The sequence below is a fragment of the Phyllostomus hastatus genome, unplaced genomic scaffold (assembly GCF_019186645.2).
Source record: "Phyllostomus hastatus isolate PE091 unplaced genomic scaffold, TTU_PhHast_1.1 phas_contig_86, whole genome shotgun sequence".
Classification (NCBI taxonomy): Eukaryota; Metazoa; Chordata; class Mammalia; order Chiroptera; family Phyllostomidae; genus Phyllostomus; species Phyllostomus hastatus.
Genome location: NW_025333977.1, coordinates 53,897,639 through 53,919,096, shown reverse-complemented (window position 1 = coordinate 53,919,096; position 21,458 = coordinate 53,897,639). Strand labels below are relative to the sequence as shown.

The following is a 21,458-nucleotide window of genomic DNA, read 5'->3' as shown; positions in this document are numbered from 1 at the left end:
CTCTCAGAGTTTCTGGTAGTGGTGCTAGGCAGTGGTGGGGAATAAAAAAGACATTGCATTTGACAAGGGTCAAAAGTCAGAGGACAAGGTGGTACTGGGAAGTCTTCAGTTGGGCCAGAAAGACTGGGCAATCCTAGGAAATGAAGTTACCCTATAGCAATGGCATCTAAATTCCTGACCTTTTTATTTTCTTGTAGTATATTTTGGACACTTTTTCTTCCAGACTTGTCTGTCTACCACTTTATTGTTTGCTCCCAGGAGGCCTTACCATTTATCTTCATGCAGGTAAAAAAGCAATCTCAGTCATCTGCACTCTGTAGCTATTTCCCTTCCAAGCACTAACCCCTAACCACCCTGCTTCCTTATTTGCCTTATTAGTATTCACTTTCTTCTTTTAATCTTCATAACTTCATTTCAGACAATTCTCTCTGGCCTGATCTGGCTTTCTCTTGAAATTCAAATGCTGATATGGCCTTTCAGTGAAACATCTTCAGGAGATGTCCTACCTGTGGGCCTTGATTAGGCATTTTGAACACTGTCCTGGATGGGTTCATGGAAATCCTTAGTGATTTTTATTAGAGCAAGGGCACCAACCTCCTCAGTTCTAGAATAAGTGAATATGCCTACAATGTTATATTTCCACAGATATTTGCATTTTAACAGTGAAGGACAAACTATTTTGCAATTCCGCTAAAGAGTTATCAAAGATGAAATGAAGCTATCTGATTTGAGGGTCAGAAGAACTTAGTTGTGTTGCTGATGTGGAATGATACATGTAGGGCTAGCTTTTGGTTAAACATTAGTATTTGTGCTACTGTCATTCGATATCAGTATTGGGGATAATGGGAATGATGATACCAGTGCTTGATACCATAAAATAGTTATAATGGCATTGTATTATTCTACTGCAAACATGAATTAGAACTAAATTTCATTTTAAAGCATCTGCCAGGAAAGGTTGTGAGAGTGTATATGGATGTGGAAAGTAAACATAAAACAAAAAAAGGCAAAGCAGTACTTTAACGCCCCATTGTTCCTATTCCTTTAAAGAATGCTCCTCAGATTCATACTAATGAGACAAATAGGGCCAGCAGATGTGTAACCATGGATCTAATGCTACCCAGTGAACATGGGAACCTTGCAGCAAGGTTGGGATGGTACAAACAGAAGAGACAATAGGCAGACACAGTAGGAAACAAAGGAGGCACTTCAGTAGCGTGTATCATCTCCGTATGTGAAGCTGGCTTTCATATTCCTCCCATAACTGCATATAAAAGACTCAGGAAAATGAAATGTCTCAAGGGTATTATGTTGGAATGAGAATAGGCTGCCTCTGCTTTTTGCCTTAGCAAAATGCTACTCTTGGCAGCATATAGGAACAGAAAATCCTATGTACGCACATGTGTGTGTGTGTGCATGAGAGAAAGAGATTGACATAAATCTATTTAAATGTACATAGAACACATTTAAAATTTTCTTTTCAGTAATTTTCTCTTTTATTTGTAAGACTGTCCTGCCATCAAATTCTCATATATTTTTTGTGTTTTTTTAATTCTCATATTTTTATTAACAAAAAAAATTTTAAGCTTTTGAAAATTAGGTATAGTTTTGATAAATTATTTCAATGTATGGCTTTTGAATTGAGACCCATCTAGTTGTAGGGTTCCTAAAACTGAGTTCTGGTTAGCCATAGGGGTCCTAAAATGTTCTCCAGGGAGCAATTGTCTTGTCACAAATAAGTCATTTGATTTTTACCGGAAACTGTAAAGTAAGTTCGAATAACATCCTCAATGACAGGAAACAAATGCTGAGAGGCCCACAACTAGCAAGAAGTAGAACTAGCAATTCAAAGCCATTTTTTTGTCATCAACTATCGTATTGTCTTTTTTGTATAATTTTTGCTAAATGACAATAATACTTAAAGTCTAAAGTCATTTAGAATTTCCAAACTTAGTTCATTACATTATCAAATGCACTAAAAAAACATTTTGCCACCTTGAACTATTTTTAATTTGTATCTTTTTTTAACTTATCAAGAACTTGTGTCTTGTAAATTAACTGACATACTGACAGTAAACAAAAGCAAGAGCTGAGCCAGGTCCCCTTACTCTGAAAGTCATGTTCCTTTCACTATGTCATACAGCTGATCTTGATGTGAAGGCTTAAGTATTAGGAAAATTAGGAAATAATTCTGAAATGTGTAAATGTGTATTTAAAAAAATAAGTTGCATGTGAAAACAGATGCTTAAAATCTGGGAGTGATTAAACTTTAATTCTGAAGCCTTTAAGCACAGACAGACACAAGGCTGGCTAATCAAATTTTGCATGGAAATATATATAATAACTTTGCAACCATCTGTACCCCTCAAGAGACTGATGTTTTTATATTCGTCTTACTTAGATTTAATTTTATTGCATAAGTCACACTGTGTCATTTGTTATTTTATATTTTAAAACATTTTGCCTTGCATTTTATTACACTTCTTTCCCTGGGGAATATTATTAGGTTTTATCATTCAAAGTATTACCTTTTTTTTTTTTGCCATTGTCTCAAATTTTAAAAAAATTTAATTGTGGTTGACATAAAATATTATATTAGTTTCAGCTGTACGACATAGTCATTTGACATTTGTATACCTTACAACGATGTGGTCATCATGATAAAGGTAGTAACCATTTCAGCATGGAAAGGTATTACAATATTATTGACTGTATTCCCTGTGCTGTGCATTACATCCCTATGACGTATTTGTTTTATAACTGGAAGTTTGTACCACTTATTCCTCTTTACCTTTTTACCAGTCTCTTCTCCTCCCTCTCCTTGGGTGACCATCAGTTTGTTCCCTGTTATCCGTGCGTCTGCTTCTGTTTTGTTTTGTTTGTTTAGTTTTTATTTCATAATCATAAACCTAACTCTGCAATCCAGCCAGGCTTGGAAGGGGTGGGAAAATATGGGAAACAATGAACTGCAATGAGAGCACAAAAATTATAAAACATTCGAAGCAGGTGGGGGTGAAGAGGTGCTCTCCTGAGCTACAGAAGGAATGGTCTGGTGGTTAAGATAAAACACAAGTCAAATTTATTAGAGTTCTCCACAGTCAGTAATCATGGTTTTCTTGCTGGTCTTGCCATGCCTGGATCCACAGCACTCCATGGCTGTACAATATCCATGTCATCTTTCACCTGACTGAAGACCACAGGCTTGCCATCTAGCCACTCAGCCTTGGCAGTGCAGATGTAAAATGGAACCATTTGTGCTGGGTCCAGCATTTGCCATGGACAAGATACCAGGGCCTGTGTGCTTCAGGATGAAATTCTCATCATCAAATTTCTCCCCGTAGATGGGCTTGCTGCCTGTGCCATTGTGGCATGTGAAGTCACCACCGTGACACATAAATCCAGGAATAATTCTGTGAAAGCAGGAAGCTTTACAACCAAATACTTTCTTACCAGTGCTCAGAGCATGAACGTTTCCTGCTGTGTTTGGAACTTTGTCTGCAAACAGCTCAAAGGAAATGTGGCTCAAGGGCTTGCCATGGGCAGTCACATCTAAGAAGACAGTGGGGTCGATCATGGTCAGGTGCGGGAAGATTCCAGGCAATGGGGGTGTCTGCAAGGCCTATTTTGCTTTTTATAGATTACAGATATAAGTGAAATAATTTAGTATTTGTCTTGTCTGTCTTTCTACACTTAGCGTAATAATCTGCAGGTTTCTTCATGGTGTCATAAATGGTAATATTTATTTATTTTTATTGCTCATAATATTCTATTGTATATGTATACCACATCTTCTTTATCCATTCATTTGTGAAAGGATACCTAGGTTGTTTTTATATCTTGGCTATTGTAAATAATGCTGGAATGAAAATAGGGGTATATATGTCTTCTTGAATAAGTGTTTTTTTTTTTTTGGATAATATCTGGAAGTGGAATTGCTGAGTCTTATGGTAGTTGTACTTTTTAATTTTTTGAGGAATTTTTTTTACTATTTTCCACAGTGGCTACACCAACCCTCATTCTCACCAACAGAGCAGGTAGCTTCCCTTTTCTCCACAATCTCACTAACATTTTTGTCCATTGACTTTAATAATAGTCATTCTGACAGGTGTAAGATAATGTCTCATTGTGCTTTTGATTTGCATTTCCCTGATGATTAGTGATGTTGGGCATCTTTTTATATATCTATTATTTGTCTGTATGTCCTTTTTGGAAAAATGTCTATTGAGATCCCCTACTTATTTTTAAATCAGATTGTTTGTTTTTTTTTAAATCATGTTGAGTTGTATGAGTTTTTAGAGATTTTGGGTATTAACACCTTATTGAACATATAATTTCTGAATATCTTCTCCCATTCAGTAGTTTTAGTAGGTGGTTGCCTTTTTATTTTGTTGATAGTTTATTTTTCTGTGCAAAAGCTTTTTAGTTTGAAGTAGTCCCGTTTGTTTATTTTGCTTTTATTACCTTTGTCTAGGGAGACATATTCAATAAATATTACTAAGACCAATACCATAGTTTTCTGTCATGTTTTCTGTTAGGAATTTTATGGTTCCAGGTCTTATATTTGACTCTTTAGCCCATTTTAAGTTTATTTTTATATATGGTACAAGAAGGTGGTCCAGTTTTATTTTTTTGCATGTATCTGTACAGTTTTCCCAATACCATTTGTTTAAAAGACTGTTTTTTTTTTCCCATTGTGTATTTTGTCTCATTTTCATAGATTAATTGACTGTATAAGTGTAGATTTATTGCTGGGCTTTCTATTCTGGCCCATTGATCTAAGTATTTGATTTAGTGCCAATGCCATACTGCTTTGATTTCTGTAGCTTTGTAGTGTAGCTTAAAATCAGGGAACATGGTATTTCCAACTTTGTTCTTTTCTCTCCAGATTGCTTTGGCTACTAGGATTTTTTAATGGTTCTGCATAAAGTGTCCTAGTTCTGTGAAAAATGCAATTAGTATTTTGATAGGGATTGCATTAAAGCTATAGATTACTTTGGGTAGTATGGGCATGATAAAATGTTAATTCTTCCCACCCATGAGCATGCTATGTGCTTCCATTTATGTGTGTCTTCTTTAATTTCTTTCTCCAGTGTCTTATAGTTTTCAAAGTACAGGTCTTTTACTTCTTAGTAAAATTTATTCTAGGCACTTAATAATACACAAATATCTGTTGTGTTTCTATATACTAATAACAAAGTATCAGGAAGATAAATTAAGAAAACAATTATATGTAAATTTGAATCTAAATCAAAAAAGTATTGCCTTTAAAATATATTTTGATTTTTATTCTCTTTCTGCTTCTTTGTTCCTCTGTCTCTTGTCAATACAAGTGAAAACAGGCAGTTTAATAGTACAAAACAAGAAGCACTTTTCAAAATACTTAAATCAAAATTGTTTTCTCAATAACAGAATATGGTCATTTTATTAAAAATCAGGTTTTCAATAAAAGAACAACAGAAAATTCATTTCCTTTGGTTAACTTACAACAACAATCACTAACTATCAAAGAAATGAATAACTATAGTTATTTGGATGGTACTTCCTAATGATGGAATGTAAAATAAAAGTTCATTTAGGGAGTTCTAAAGTTATCTAATCATAACTCAGCTTCTGAGCCCCATTTTTGCCCAGGACTTATATTAACACCTTTTCAAACAAAAGACCAAAAAAGAGTTGATTGATATGGTGTTAAAGCTATACAAAAATCAAGTATCTGTCTTCTCTGTGCTTGCTTTGGGGAGATATATACTACTGTAGGAAAGAAAAATAACACAATGTATTGTCAATAATGTCAACCAGACCCTAATCAAAGTATACAATATTCCCTTGACTTTCTATTCAGCTCTCTACTGCTCTTCACAAAGCATAATGGAGATTTTCTGAAAACTTTTCCAGCTGTGTTTTGACCAATCTCTGTTCCTCAGGGGCATTTTGTACAATCAAGGCAGGCAATACAACATTGCTTAGTTATGGAAGTGGTTTTTCGTGCCACTTAGGGAACAATGGAGATGATTATAAACTGGAAACACACTTTTATTTATATTTATATTTTTTATTTTTGGGGGATTTTATTTATTTATTTTTATATAGAGGGGAAGGAAAGGAGAAAGAAAGGGAGAGAAACATCAATGTGTGGTTGCCTCTCGCACACCCCCAACTGGGGGCCTGGCCTGTAACCTGACTGGGAATTAAACAAACAACCTTTTGGCTTGCAGGCTGGCACTCAATTCACTGAACCATGCCAGCAGGGCTGGAAACACACTTTTAAAATAAGTCTATTTCATAAAGATTCTACATCAAAAAAAATTCCAGTTGCAATATTTGAAACAAGTTTAATTTTAACAATTTACCATAATATTGTAGTTCATAAAAATTAGTTAATCAGACAAGGCATTGATCATATTACACTCATTATCTGCATAAAAATCAATGAAGTAACATAGAGAAGAGAAAAGAACCTCAACTAGCTGATCTCATATAAAATAAATGCAGACTCTTCTGGCCAAGAAGGAGGTTTAGGCATACACACTATGCCTCCTTGCACACACAAAGAAAAGGAGGACAACAACAATTTAAAAACAAAAACAACCAGAACTGACAGAAAATAGAACTGTATGGAAGTCCAACAACAAAGGAGTTAGAGGGGACACATTCATCCAGACTGGTAGGAGGGGTGGAGTTGGGCAGCTGGGCAGAGAGGACTCACAGCAAAGTGGTGGCTGGTGGACCTGGCAAGGCAGCGGATTGTGAAGTGGTGTGGCACAAAAGATGGCTGGCTGACCAGGTGGTCCCAAATTTGTATGCAGATAAACCAGGTGAAATGGGAGCGGGATAGACCATGCAACCCAGGGCCCCAGTGTGGGGAAATAGAGCCTCAAACCACTGGTTGAAAACACCTGTGTGGGGTGAGGCAGTGGGAGAAACTCCCAGCCTCACAGGACAGTTTGTTGGAGAGACCTGCAGGGTCCTAGAACATACACAAACCCACCCACCTGGGAATCAGCACCAGAAGGGCCCACTTTGCTTGTGGGAAGCAGGGGAAGTGACTGAAATCTGTCAGAGAGCGGAACAAGTACCATTGTTCCTTCTCAGACATACCCTTCCTCACACACAGCATCACAACGCAGCAACCTGTGTTGCCCTGCTCTGGTGAACATCTAAGGCTCTGCCCCTCACTACGTAACAGGCATGACAAGACAAAAAAAAAATGGCCCAAACAAAAGAACAGATCAAAACTCCAGAAAAAAAACAACTAAGCAATGAAGAGGTAGCCAACTTATCAGATGCACAGTTCAAAACACTGGTGATCAGGATGCTCACAGAATTGGTTGAATTTGGTCACAAATTAGATGGAAAAAAATGAAGACTATGCTAAGTATAATAAAGGAAAATGTACAGGGAACCAGTAGTGATGGGAAGGAAGCTAGGACTCAAATCAATGGAGTAGACCAAAAGAAAGAAAGAAAAAAACAAACAGAAAAGCAATGAAGAAATAAGAATTCAAAAAAAAAAAAAGAAGAAGAAGAGAGGCTTAGGAACCTCCAGGACATCTTTAAACATTCCAACATCCGAATTATAAGGGTACCAGAAGGGGAAGAGGAAAAGCAACAAGTGGAAAAGTTATTTGAACAAATAATAAAGGAGAACTTCCCCAATCTGGCAAAGGAAATAGACTTCCAGGAAGTCCAGGAAGCTCAGAGAGTCCCAAAGAAGTTGGACCCGAGGATGAACACACCAAGGCACATCATAATTACATTACTCAAGATTAAAATGAGAATCCTAGAAGCAGCAAGAGATAAGGGGACAGTAACCTACAAAGGAGTTCCCATCAGACTGTCAGCTGATTTCTCAAAAGAGACCTTGCAGGCAAGAAGGGTCTGGAAAGAAGTATTCCAAGTCATGAAAGGGAAGGACCTATATCCAAGACTGCTCTATCCAGCAAAGCTTTCATTTAGAATGGAAGGGAAGATAAAGTGCTTCTCAGATAAGGTCAACTTAAAGGAGTTCATCATCACCAAGCCCTTATTATATGAAATGTTAAAGGGACTTAACATGTACAGTGAAATGGCAGCAAACTCACAATTATTAATAACCACACCTAAAACAAAAACATAAACAAACCAAGCAAACAACTAGAACAGGAACAGAACCACAGAAATGGAGATCACATGGAGGGATATGAACAGGGGAGTGGGAGGGGGAGAGAGAGGGGAAAAGTTACAGAGTAAATAGCATAGATAGTAGGTAGAAAATAGACAGGGGGAAGGTAAGAATAGTATGGGAAATGTAGAAGCCAAAGAACTTATATGTATGACACATGAACATGAACTAAAGGGGGGCAATGTGGGTGGGAGGAGATGTGTAGGGTGGAAGGGAGTGAAGGGGGGGAAATAGGACAACTTTAATAACATAATCAATAAAATATATTTTAAAAATAAAATAAATGCATCCATTCTTCTACAGCCATAGGTATGTCCACTTTAAACCTTGACTTACGAGTCAGAATATAATAACTGTTTTACATACCCAAGGCATTTCAAATTCTTATGAAAATGGTAATAGTTTTAACAGTAGGATAATTGTCTCTTATGTTTAAACAATGAAGATATCATCATTTTAATTAATTGGTATCATATACAAGATGGCACCCGAAATGTCATTTCAACATCTAAAACTGTGATTTTTATCATTGTTATTGATTCAGAAAGTAATTCATCTATATATTTTCACTAAACATGAAGAATAGTTTTGTAGTAATAGATTATGTAATTAAAAATATGTCCTCTGTACAATACAGTAATGATAAACTAAATTGCACCATAAAAATATACTCATGATATATATATATAATCTCAACTGAAAGTATAAAATCATAAAATGACATCCTGAGACACGTTTCTTGTGGGTGAAGTATAGCAACCACAAGGAATCACTTTTCATGGACAATCTAAGTGGATATTCAAGAACAAATCTCCTGGCTTCAAGTTGAAGATGGCAGAGTAGGAAGATCCTGAGCTCACAGCCTCTCATTGACACCAAGACTGCAACTACATGTAGAACAGCTGCCTCAGACAACTACCCAAAGACTAGCAGAACAGATTTTCTACAACTACAGATAGTATGTAAAAGCCCCATTGAAATGAGTAGGAGGGGTAGAGTCTAAGTCTAGTAAGGATCTACCTTACTCCCACTCCTTATGCAGTGACTCACAAGTGGGAGGAACATCACAACCACAGAGGTGGTCCCTGAAGAGTGAAAAGTCTGAGTGCTAGCCTGGAGCAACTGAACCAGGAACAAGAGCCTCCATAACATCTGGCAGAGCCAAGACTGCAGGAAACCCAGGCTGCATTCTTCCTGAATGCTGGCACAGAGGCAGTGGTTTGAAAAGCACTTAGGTCATATGTGAAGGTGATACATTAACTAATTTTAGAGTGTGTGCTGGAGGGACAGATATCTGTTGAAACTTTCTCTTGAGCCAGAGAGACTGGTGGGCACCATTTTCCCCCTTTTCTCTAATCTGGCTGGTCTGACACTGGCAAGTGCTATTTATGGCACGCTCCATTAACCTTGCTAACATTGTTCATCCCACACCTGGTCTTTTCCTGAGGACTGACCCAGGGTAGCACCCCTCCAAAGCCCCACCTCCCCTGCCACACTCAGCAGGTGGTCTTACCTGGCACCAGCACACCACAGTATGTCTGCAATAGTAGTGCTGGGCCTTGTAGCCAGCCATATCAAAGGCTTGCTCTACACACCAGTGAGCATGCATGAATTGTGGACAGGCCTCACTGTCAGCAAGCTAGAGACCAGCCTTGCCCACCAGTGTGTCCATAGAAGTTGTGACCCAACCAGAACATGAGGCCACACTAGTCTAGCCTCCGGAGCACCTGGCTCTGGTAACGAAGGGGACACCTTCTAAATAAGGCCACTTTTTCAAGACTAGGAGATTTAGCTGACCTACTTTATACATAGAAAAAAAAACAGGCAAAATGAGGAGAGAAAAGAAAATGTTCCAAACAATAAAACAGTACAAAATTCCAGAAAAAAAAAAAACCTAAATGAAACTGCTCTAGCTCTCTACTAGGTGAAAAGTTCAAAGAAACAGTTATAAAGATCCAATCCAGCTCTCCTGACAAGTGGATAAAGTCAGTGAGAACTTCAACAAAGAGATAAAAATTATAAAAAAGGGTCTATCAGAACTTAATAACATGACAACTGAAATGAAAAATGCACTGGAAGGAATCAACAACAGATTAGATGACACAAATGAATGGATCAGTAATCAGGAAGATAGGATAGTGGGACTCACTCGAATGGAAGTTCAGAGAAAAACAAGAATTTAAAAGAATGAGGATAGCATAAGGGACCTTTGGGAAAACATCAAGTGTACTAACACTTGAATCATAATGGTCCCAGAAGGAGGAGAAAGGGAGAGGGATGGAAACCTATTTGAAGAAGTAATGGTTGAAAACTTCCCTAACCTTGCAATGGAAACGGACATCTAAGTACAGGAAGCACATGAAGTCTCAAACAAGATAAAGAGACTCTAAAGAGAACCACATCAAAACACATCACAGTTAAGTTGTTAAAAGTTAAAGATAAATAAAAATCTTGAAAGCAGCAAGATATAAACAACTAGTTATATACAAGGGTATGCCCATAGGACTATCGGCTGACTCTTCAACAGAAACTTTGCAGGCCAGTAGGGAGAAGCATGATATATTCAATATAATGAAAAAGAAAAACCCACAATCAAGAATACTCTGCCCGGAAAGATATTCATTCAGAATTGAAGGAGAGATCAAGATTTTCTCAATGTAAGCTGAAGTAGTTCATCACCACTAAACCAGCATTTCAAGAAATGTTAAAGGGAATTCTTTGTGGAAAATAAAAGACAAAAACTAGAAATAAGAAAATATGTGGAAGAAAAAATTTCACTGGAAAAGGCAAACATATATATAGTAAAGACAGTAGACAAACCACTCATAAATCTATGAAAACAACATGGCAATAAATATACACTTATCAACAATTACTTTATTCTTTTTTTCAATAGTTACTTCAAGTGGAAACTAAGTGTTCCATTAAAAAAATCAGGTGAATAAATGTATGAAAAACAAGTCCCCTACACATACAGTCTACATGAAACTCCATATTGAAAGACTTACACAGACTGAAAGTAAAGGGATGAAAAGATATTTAATGAAAATAAAAACAAACAAACAAAAAAAGCTGGGGTAGCAATACTTATATCAGACAAAACAGATTTTAAAACAAAGGCTATCATAGGAGACAAAGAAGAACCTGGGAATTTCATTTTGGGGGACTTATCTGAATAAAATAAAACATCAATTCAAAAAGATACATGCACCTCTTTGTTCACTGCAGCATTATTTACAATACCCAAGTTATTGAAGCAACCTAAGTGTTCATCAATAGATGATTGCATAAAAAAGAAGTGGATATGTGTATACATACACACAGGGATATTACTCTGTCACGAAAAAGAATAAAACCTTGCCATTTGTGAGAACATGGATAGACCTAGATGGTATTACGCTAAGTGAAATAAGTCAGAGAAAGACAAATGCTATATCATTTTAACCATGTGTGGAATCTTAAAAAAAAACAAAACCTAAATAAATGAAGAAACACAATAAACAGACTTATAGATACAGAAAAACTAATTATTGTCAGAAAGTTGGACAATGTGGGTATGAATAAAAAGGTGAAGAAGATTAAAAAATACAAGCATATAATATAAATAAGGCACAGGGATGTAAAGTACAGCATAGGGAATATCAGTAATACCACAATAACTTTGTATGGTGACAGATGGAAAGTGGACTTTTTGTGGTGATCACTTTTTAAAATATGTATAAGAAATCTCACTATGTTATACACTTGAAACTAATATAATATTGTATTTCAACTGTATTTTATTTCAAAAGAACTTTACATTTCAGAATTAAATTAGACATAAGAAAAAAACTAAAATAAAATTAAAAAATGAAGTTATATTTTAGGCCAAATACTACTGATTCTTAACTAGATTGTGAAGAAGTTGTTTAAATAAAGAAAATTTAAATGTAATTTATATTCAATGTCATATGAAGTAAATCTAAAAATAATTTTTAGTAAGAAAATATAACTGCCAAATTTTAATAGCATATATGAGAGCAATCTAATAGTGTTTCCTGGCTGAGAATTCTTTAATGACTTGTTTAATATTGATTATGTTTTTTTAAATCAGATCAAAGACTCACAACATAAAAACATTTTTGATGTGTGTGAACTACAATTTTATTTCCCCATTTTAATTCTAGAATATGAAAAATACTTTGGAAAGTATTACAATTCTCCTGTTTAAAACCAGGACAGCTTAAAATAAGGTTTTAAGACTTGAAAGAAATATTTGTCAAATTCTGCTGAGTTTTTTATAATCACATTAAAATGAACACAATTTAGGTCAATGAAAAGAGGAACAAATGAGATGGGAGAATGCACATAAAGCCAGAAAAAGGAGGAGAATTAATGACAGAGTTATTTTTTAAAGTAAAACAGAAAGAGAGTAAAATAAATGGGATAAAAGAGGGAGAAAAAGAAAAGGTGAAAGCAGAAAAGAAGACCAGTCAAAGAAAAAAAAAAGAGTGGGTAAATAAGGAATAATCACCAAGTGTTCAATAGGCAATTTACAGAAATACCTGAGTTTCCCAAAAGTTTTGTGAGGTTGATAATATTACTATCGCAGAGGTTAACAATTCTGCCCAAATCAAAGAGCTGCTAAGTGGCGGAGGTGGGAGTGGAACAGAACACTATCTCTCAATCCTGTTCTTAACTTGTGTTCATCTGACTCTTTAGAGAAAGGTGATAAAAGTGACCAAAAAGAAGAGAAAAAGAAGAAAAAGGAGAATGACCACACAGAAAAAAAGAAAGAAAACTGAGTAGGGTTATGGACATTTTCTGCAGTTCTAGTCAGAATATTCAAGATTTTGATGACAGACTTTCTACAAATTGAGTGAGATGACATGAAAGATAATTTTGAAATATTTTAGCTGAGTTCAACTTAGATATTAGAAAATGGGATCTCGAAAGGTGTTTTAATTTCTGCTGATGCTACTCCCTAATTACTGCCCCCCCCCCAACACACACATACAATACAACACTCTTAGAAGTACTCACTGGAGAATCCAGAAATTAGGAGGGTTTAAAACAATAACCATTTCTAGTGTAGAGTAGTCTATATGTAATATATATAACTTTATAAAATTTTTCTAAAAATTATGTAAGGCTAAACATTATTACACTGATTTTGGAGACAAAACAAAAACAGACCTGACTGATTAGGCCCACAGTGAATTTTAGCAGAGGCAGAATTATAAAGCCAAGGCAGTCTGATGTCAAAAGTGTGTTTCTCTCTCTCTTGTTTCCAGGATGTTACCTCTGTTGCTTTTTCTGGTCTTGTGTCAGATAAACATGAACAACCACAACAACCCCTCCCCCAAATTATTTTAAGTTTCTTATTTTCATGAAGTGAAAATCACAAATGGTGCGATTATACTGCAATTTGAAAGCTGAAGACTAACGTGCCTAACTAAGAAGAGACAGAGAGCTGACTTTCGTCACTGTTTTTCCCACCATGAAGAATGTATCCTGTCTGCCTGTTAAGGCAAAGCTAACAATAAAATAAGGTGTGGACTCAGCCCTTAATTTCTGTGATGACAAATGGAAGAATAAGCAAGTTGTGACTTAGAACTGTTAACAATATTTTTTTCACTGGAGGACATTTTTCCTCCCTCCCTCCCTCCCTCCCTTCCTTCCTTCTTTCCTTCATATTTTTTCCATTACCATCTATCCCCCCATACCCTCTTCCACCTCCACCCTACCCCACACCCCACAAAATATACTGTTGTTAATGTCCATGAATTCTTTCTCTCTTTTTTTCTTTTTTGCTTAATCCCTCCACCCTTCACTCCCTATAGCTCTCAGCTAGCTCTCTATCTATAGGTCTGTTTTTATTTTTGTTTGTTAGGTCAGTTTATTCATTAGATTTCACATATGAGTGAAATCATATGGTATAATATTTCTTTTTCTCTGACTGGCTTATTTCACTTAGCATAATGTTCTCCAGGTCAATCTATGTTATTGCAAATGGTAAGATTTTCTTCCTTACTATAAGCAAGTAGTGTTCATTGTGTACATGTACCATAGTCGTTTTATCCACTCATCTATTGATGGACACTTGGGCTGCTTTCAAATCTGCAATGAACATAGGGATGCATATATTCTTTTGAATTAGTGTTTCTGGCTTCTTCAGATAAATTCCAAGAAGTGGTATTGATAGCTTATAAGGCAGTTCCATTTTTAATTTTTTAAGGAAATTCCATACTGTTTTTCAAAGTGGCTGCACCAGTCTGCATTCTCATGGACAGTGCAAGAGGGTTCCCTTTTCTCCACATCCTTGCCAACACTTGCTGTTTGTTGATTTATTGATGATAGCCATTCTGACAGGTGTGAGGTAATAGCTCATTGTGGTTTTAATTTTCATCTCTCTGACGATTAGTGACACTGAGCATCTTTTCATATGTCTGTTGGCCATCTATATGTCCTCTTTGGAGAAGTTTTTATTAAGGTCCTTTGCTCATTTCTTAACTGGATTAATTGATTTTTTGGTGTTGAGTTTTATAAGTTTTTTTATAAGTTTTGGATATTAACACTTTATCAGAGATATTGGTGAATACGTTTTTCCATTCAGTGGGTTGTCTTTTCATTTGGTTGATGGTTTTCTTTGGTGTGCAAAATTTTTAGTTTCTGTGGTCCAATGTATTTATTTTTCCTTTTGTTTCCCTTGTCCAAGTAGATATATCAGAAAGAATGTTGCTATGAGAAATGTCTGATGTTTTTACTGCCTGTGTTTTCTTCTAGGATTTTTATGGTTTTGAGTCTAACATTCAAGCCTTTAATTAATTTTGAATTTACTTGTGTATGTGGCATAAGAAGGTGGTCAATTTTCATTTCTTTGCACATATCTGCCCAATTTTCCCAACACCATTTATTGAATAAACTATCTTTAGCCTATTGTATGCTTTTGCCTTCTTTGTCAGATATTAATTGACTATACCAGTATAGGTTTATATCTTGGCTCTCTATTCTGTTCCATGGTTTATGTGTCTGTTTTCATGTCAGTACCATGCTGTTTTGATTATTATGGCCTTATAGGATAGTTTGATATTAGCATGGGTCCTCCAACTTTTTTGTTCTTTCTCAAGATCACTGTTGCTATTCAAGGTCTTTTGTGGTTCCACATACATTATTGGAATAGTTGTTTTAATACTGTAAAATAAGCCATTGGTATCATCATAGAAATTGCATTGAATCTGTATATTGCTTTGGGTAGTATGGACATTTTAATGATATGAATTATTCCTATTCATGAACATGATATGTGCATCCACTTATTAGTATCTTTTTTTATTTCTTTCTTCAGTGTCATAATTTTCTGAGGACAGTCTTTTACATCCTTGGTTAGATGTATTCTTAGGTATTTTATTTTTTTGAAGCAATTTTGAATGGGATATTTTAACTTCCTTTCTTATAGTTCATTATTAGCATATAAAAATGCAACTGATTTGTTAATATAATTTTACCTCCTGCTACTTTACTGAATTCATGTATCAGTTCTAGTAGTTTTTTGGTTTAATCTTTAGGGTTTTTTAATATACAGTATCATGCCATTCACAAATAATGAAAGTTTTCCTCTTTCTTTCCATTTTGGATGTTTTTTTTTTCCGATTGCTGTGGCTAGGAGTCCTGGTACTATGTTGAATAAGAGTGGCACATGTGGACATCCCTGTCTTGTTCCCGATCTTAAAAGGAATGCTAGTAGCTTTGGCCCTTTGATTATGATATTGGCAGTGGGTTTGTCATATGTGGCTTTTATTACATTAAGATTTGTTTTCTCTATTCCCACTTTGTTGAGTGTTTTTTTATCATAAGTGGTGCTGGATTTTATCAAATGCTTTTCCTTCATCTAATGATATGATCATGTGGGTTTTATCCTTTATTTTGTTTATGTGGTGTATCACATTTTTTGATTTGTGGATATTGTACCAGCATTGCATCCCCAGAATAAATCCACTTGATCATGGTTTTTGATATATTGCTGTATTTATTTTATTAATATCTTGTGGAGGATTTTAGTATCTGTGTTCATAAGGGATATTGGCCTGTAATTTTCTTTCTTTGTAGTGTCTTTATCTGGTGTTGGAGTTAGGATAATGCTGGCCTTGTAAAATGAGCTTAGGAGTCTTCCCTTCTTCTGAATTTCTTGGAGTAGTTTGAGAAGGAGAGATGTTTGATTTTCTCTGAATGTTTGGTAAGTTTTACCTGTGAAGCCATCTGGTCTAAGGCTTTTGGTTTTTTGGAGTTTTTTTGATTACTGCTTCAGATTCACTACTTATAATTTATCTGTTCAGATTCACTGATTCTTCCTCATTTATTTTTGTATGTTTCTAGGAATTTATCCATTTGGCTGTATTGTCCAATTTATTGGCATATAGTTGTTCATAATATTTTCCTACAATCCTTTTTATTTCCTTGATGTCAGTTGTTACTTCTCTTTCATTTCTGGTTTATTCATTTCTGGTTTATTTATCTTTTCTTGATGAGTCTGGTTAAAGTTTTGTCAATCTTGTTCATCTTTTCAAGAAACCAGCTCTTGGACTCATTGATTTTTTTTTTTTTTTTTTTTGGTGTGTGTTTTTTAGACTCTATTTCATTTATTTTTGCTCTGATTTTATTATTTCCTTCTTTCTACTCACTTTGGGCTTTGTTTGCTTTCTTTTTTCAAGTTCCTTTACATGTAGAGTTAGATTGTATATTTGAGTCTTTTCTTTGTTTTTGAGATAGGTCTTAATGCTGTGAATTTCCCTCTCAGGACTGCTCTCTCTTTGTCCTACAGATTTTGGGTTGTTGTGTTCTTTGTTTCAAGGTATTTTTTTGACTTCTTCCTTGATCTCATTGTTAACCCATTCATTGTTTGGTAACATGTGATTTAGTGTCCTTGTCTTTTCTTTTCTTTTCTTTTCCATAGCATTATGGTCAGAGATGATGCTTGATATGATTTTAATTTTCTTAAATATACTGAGACTTGTTTTTTTGTCCTAACATGAGGTCTATTTTAGAAAATGTTCCATATATACTTTGAAAGTATGCATATTCTGCTGCTATGGGGTGAAATGCTTTGAAGATATCAATTGAATCCATTTACTCTCTTGTGTCATTTAAGGCCATTGTCTCCTTGTTGATTTTGTGTCTAGCAGATGTATCCATTGATGTCAATGAGGTGTTAAAATTCCCTACTATGTCTGTATTTCTGTTAATTTCTCCTTTTATACCCAAGAAGGCAACAAATTAGGTGGGAGCTACACTAACCACCTTCCAGCACCAAAGTAGAATTACAACTAAATTACAGAAAAGTCATCCAGAGTAACCAACCTAAGACATGGGGGGAGAGAGGCTTTATAACAAAGGGCTTACAGAAGGAGGCACATTGAGACTGGTAGAAAATGTGAAGCATGAGTGTGCTGGCTGGGCTCCCACAGGTGGCAGCTGAAGTTCTGGACAGAAATCTCAGCTGTGTGGAGGTTCTTCCTTGGAAGTGTGGGTCTAAACCCCATGCTGGGCTCCCCAGCCTACAGCACCAGAACTGGGAAAGATGCTCATATAACAAGTGGCTGTGTAAAACAGTGGGGTTTCTGTCTGCCAGGGAGAGATACCTAGAGATGTAGCCACTCTTTTAAAGGGCCAATGCACAAAATTTTGTTTGCAACCACTTACCCTGAACTCCATTTTAAGTAAGAAAGAATGGACTAGAGCCACATGAGGGGAGTTGGAGATTGGTGACTCTGGTTAAAAAGCTAAAAGTTCAGCCCCCAGGTTTCCTGTACTCAGTCATCTCCCCATACTGCAAAGCCATTTGTTTTTTAGCACAGTACTCCCCTCAATGTGGTGTCAGGCTTGGGGAAAGCTGTAGCCTCACCTGCAGGAATTCTTCCCATCCCCACTGTGGAGCTTAAGCACTGCTGAGGAGTATAGTAGATGCTCTCTCAGTGACAAATCCTAACAAGGCAGTCTGCAGGCTGAGGCAGATGTCTGAGTGCTTTGAAACTTTTGCTGACCTGCCCCCAAATGAGTGCTGGTAAAAGCTGACCTTGGTTTGCAGCTTGGTCCTTTCTGATGCCCAGCAGAGGGAACCAAAAGCTGTGGATTGCTGATAACTCCAAATAGATTGCCAAGGGTTATACGCAGGCAGCAGCTGACATGGACCTGCACCAGGGTCTTTGCAGATCTCCCTAATACATAAAAACAAACACAAACAGGCAGCCAAAATGGGAGACAAAGAAACAGGCCCCAAATGAAAGAATGAGAGAATTCTCCAGAACAAGAGCTAAATGAAATGGAGACAAACAATTTTTCAGATATAGAATTCAAAGTAATGATTACAAGGATGCTGAACAGCATGAAAAACAACATAGAAACCATAAAATGGACCAGTCATAAATAAGGAATGCAATATCTGAAATAAATGATGTACTAATGGCCTAGACAGTGGGTTAGATGAAGCAGAGGATCTAATCAACAATTTAAAAGACAAGGTAGAAACAAATCACCCAATTAAAACAGCAAAACGAAAAAAAATCAAAGAATAAGAATGAAGATAAGTTAAGGGACAATGGGGACACCCTGAGGTGTAACAACATCACATCCTAGTGGTACTAGAAGGAGAATAGAGACAGCAAGGAATCAAGAACCTATTTCAAGAAATAATGACTGAAAACTTCCTAACCTGGTGAAGGAAAACAACACACAAGTCCAGGAAGTACAGAGAGTCCCAAAGAAGATGGACCCAAAGAGGCCCACACCAAGACACATCATAAATAAAATGGCAAAGTTTAAAGACAAGGTGAGAATCTAAAAGCCACAAGAGAAAGGTAGTTACATAGTGACCTATAAGGGAGCCTCCATAAGCATATCATCTGATTTCTCAATAGAAACATTTCAGGCCAGAGAAGATTGATATAAAATACTCAAAGTAATTTAAAGCAAGAACATATAACCAAGGCTACTTTACCCAGCAAAGGAGCCATTTAAAATTGAAAGAGAAATAAAGAACTTCTAAGACAAGAAAAAGCTAAATGAATTTGTTACCACCAAACCAGTGTTAAAGGAATGTAAAGGTGCTTGCTTTAAGAAGAAGAAGGAAAAGAAAAAAAATAACAGAGGAACATAGTTAAAAAAATAAAATGCCACTAAATATGTACCTATCAATAATCACCTTAAATGTAAGTGGCTTAAGTGCTCTAATCAAAAGACAGAGGGTAACTGAATGGATAAGAAAACAAAACCCATGTATCAGCTGCTTCCAAGAGATCCATTTTGGATCGCAAGATACACGAAGACTAAAAGTAAAGGGATGGAAAAAGATATTTCATGCCAATGGGAAGAAAAAAATCTGGAGTGGCAATACTTACATCTGTCAAAATAGACTTTAAAACCAAGACTATATAGTAAGAGACAAAGAAGGACACTACATAATGATAAAAGGAACAATACAGCAAAAGGATATAACTCTAGTAAACATTTATGCAACTAACATAGGAGCACCTAAATATGTAAAGCAAATCTTGATGTCCATTAATTTTTAAAGATAGTGTGAGAGAGAGAGAGAGAGAGAGAGAGAGAGAGAGAGAGAGAAACATCAATTGATTACCCTGTCAAAATGCCCTGACTGGGATTGAACCTGCATCCTTGGTATGTGCCCTGACCAGGAATCAAACATGTGACTTTTTGGTCAATAGGACGATGCTCCATCCAATTGAGCCACACCAGTCAAGGCAACAGAGGTTTTTTAAAAAAGGGTAGGGAGACATTTTATTTTAATTCTTAGTCTTACTTTGTATGCAACATGTTCAAGCACCTACTTTTAGGACTTCAAGCACCTTTTGTCTTTTGTTTTTAGTACTTCTCTTGGATGATGCTTATAGGTGTAATTAGGGCTTCTCAGGAGACATTGAGAGCTGGATAATAGTGCTTTTCTTAAACTTGCAGAAGTCCATGCTGTGAACTGGGAAGTTGGATTCTTGCATGAAAGCATGGATGCTTCATTGTCTTTCTACTGCCGTCCTTCTATTTTAAATCATGGAATAGGATATTTCTTAAAGAATAACTGGGTCATTCCCCAACTGATTAAATTATTGTGGAGATACTAAACAATTAGCAGAGGTTTCTCTCTTGAATAAAAACATTATGAAATTATAATTAATGCTTTTCTTCTATTAGTGTGTAGGAATCACAGAGTGAACATAACTCAGAATTTATAGTCAAGATCTAAGATCTAGTACAATCCCACTATTTTCTAGTTATATAATCTTTTGACTTTGCCTCCTCATACATAAAATGGGAGAAATAAAACCTATCTTCCAAATAAGATAGTATATTTTTAGTATTGTGAAATTTTAAGCATTGTACAAATGAAATTTAATATCACTACCCCATTACTTACAGGCTATTAGGGCTATGCAATGCTATTTCCCCAAATATTAAAGGATGTTGTGACCTAAGCTCCGAGGAAAGCCTGCAAACCTATTCCTAAACTCTCACTTTGCTGAAAATGAAAATTTACTACAACAAGTGAAAGAATGCTCTATGAGGGTGTAGAAGAGAAAACATTAAGTTTATTTTTTCTCATCATATTTTTTGGTGATAACTTACAGCCATGTGTATAACTCAAATATACCTAAAAATAAAATAATTTGGATTTACAATGGGCCTAATGATGCCACTCTCTCTTAAAAAGTTAGGCAAACCATTCAAAAATAGCCCCCCTCTCTACCAAGCTTTACTTTCTTCAATGCCACATTTTGCAGTAAGTGATACCAGGAAGGTGAAATTATAATGCAACAGAAGAGAGCCACTACTGAGAAGCAATGTGAATAATGCCTCCTTCAGATAGTGATGGATAGATGGTGGAGGATCTGAGGATCAGTCATAGTTATTAATCATGTGCGGTAATGTGACTGATTGTTATTACTTCATACACTAGGTGGCTAGCAATGCAGCAGTTCAATAAAATCATCTTAACTTCCTTTTCATGGTGGTCATTTTTCTTGTGTCTCCTTTCCTACTTTGGTATTCTTTAATTAAGGAAGAAAAGGTCTTCCTTTCATTTCACTGTAAGTGACCCATGATTGGGGTTCACTGAGAAAAAAAAAATGTGTCTATGCTGTTCAGAGAAGATCTGTTCCTGCAGATGAGTGGGCTCTGTAAGGCTGGTGGTAAACTGTGAAAAGAAGTGTAGAAGTCGATCCCCCTCCTCTGAACTCTCCACCTGTGTTTCATAGTCTTACTGCTAAGGAGGGGTAAAGAAATACAAATTTGCCTTTTTACTGGACAATAAG

General features: G+C 35.9%; 1 pseudogene; it reads right to left on the bottom strand.

The window, feature by feature from the left end:
• Window positions 1–3,082: 3,082 nt before the first annotated feature.
• Window positions 3,083–3,574, bottom strand: LOC123826768 (annotated as a pseudogene).
• Between the last annotated feature and the right edge of the window lie 17,884 nt (window positions 3,575–21,458).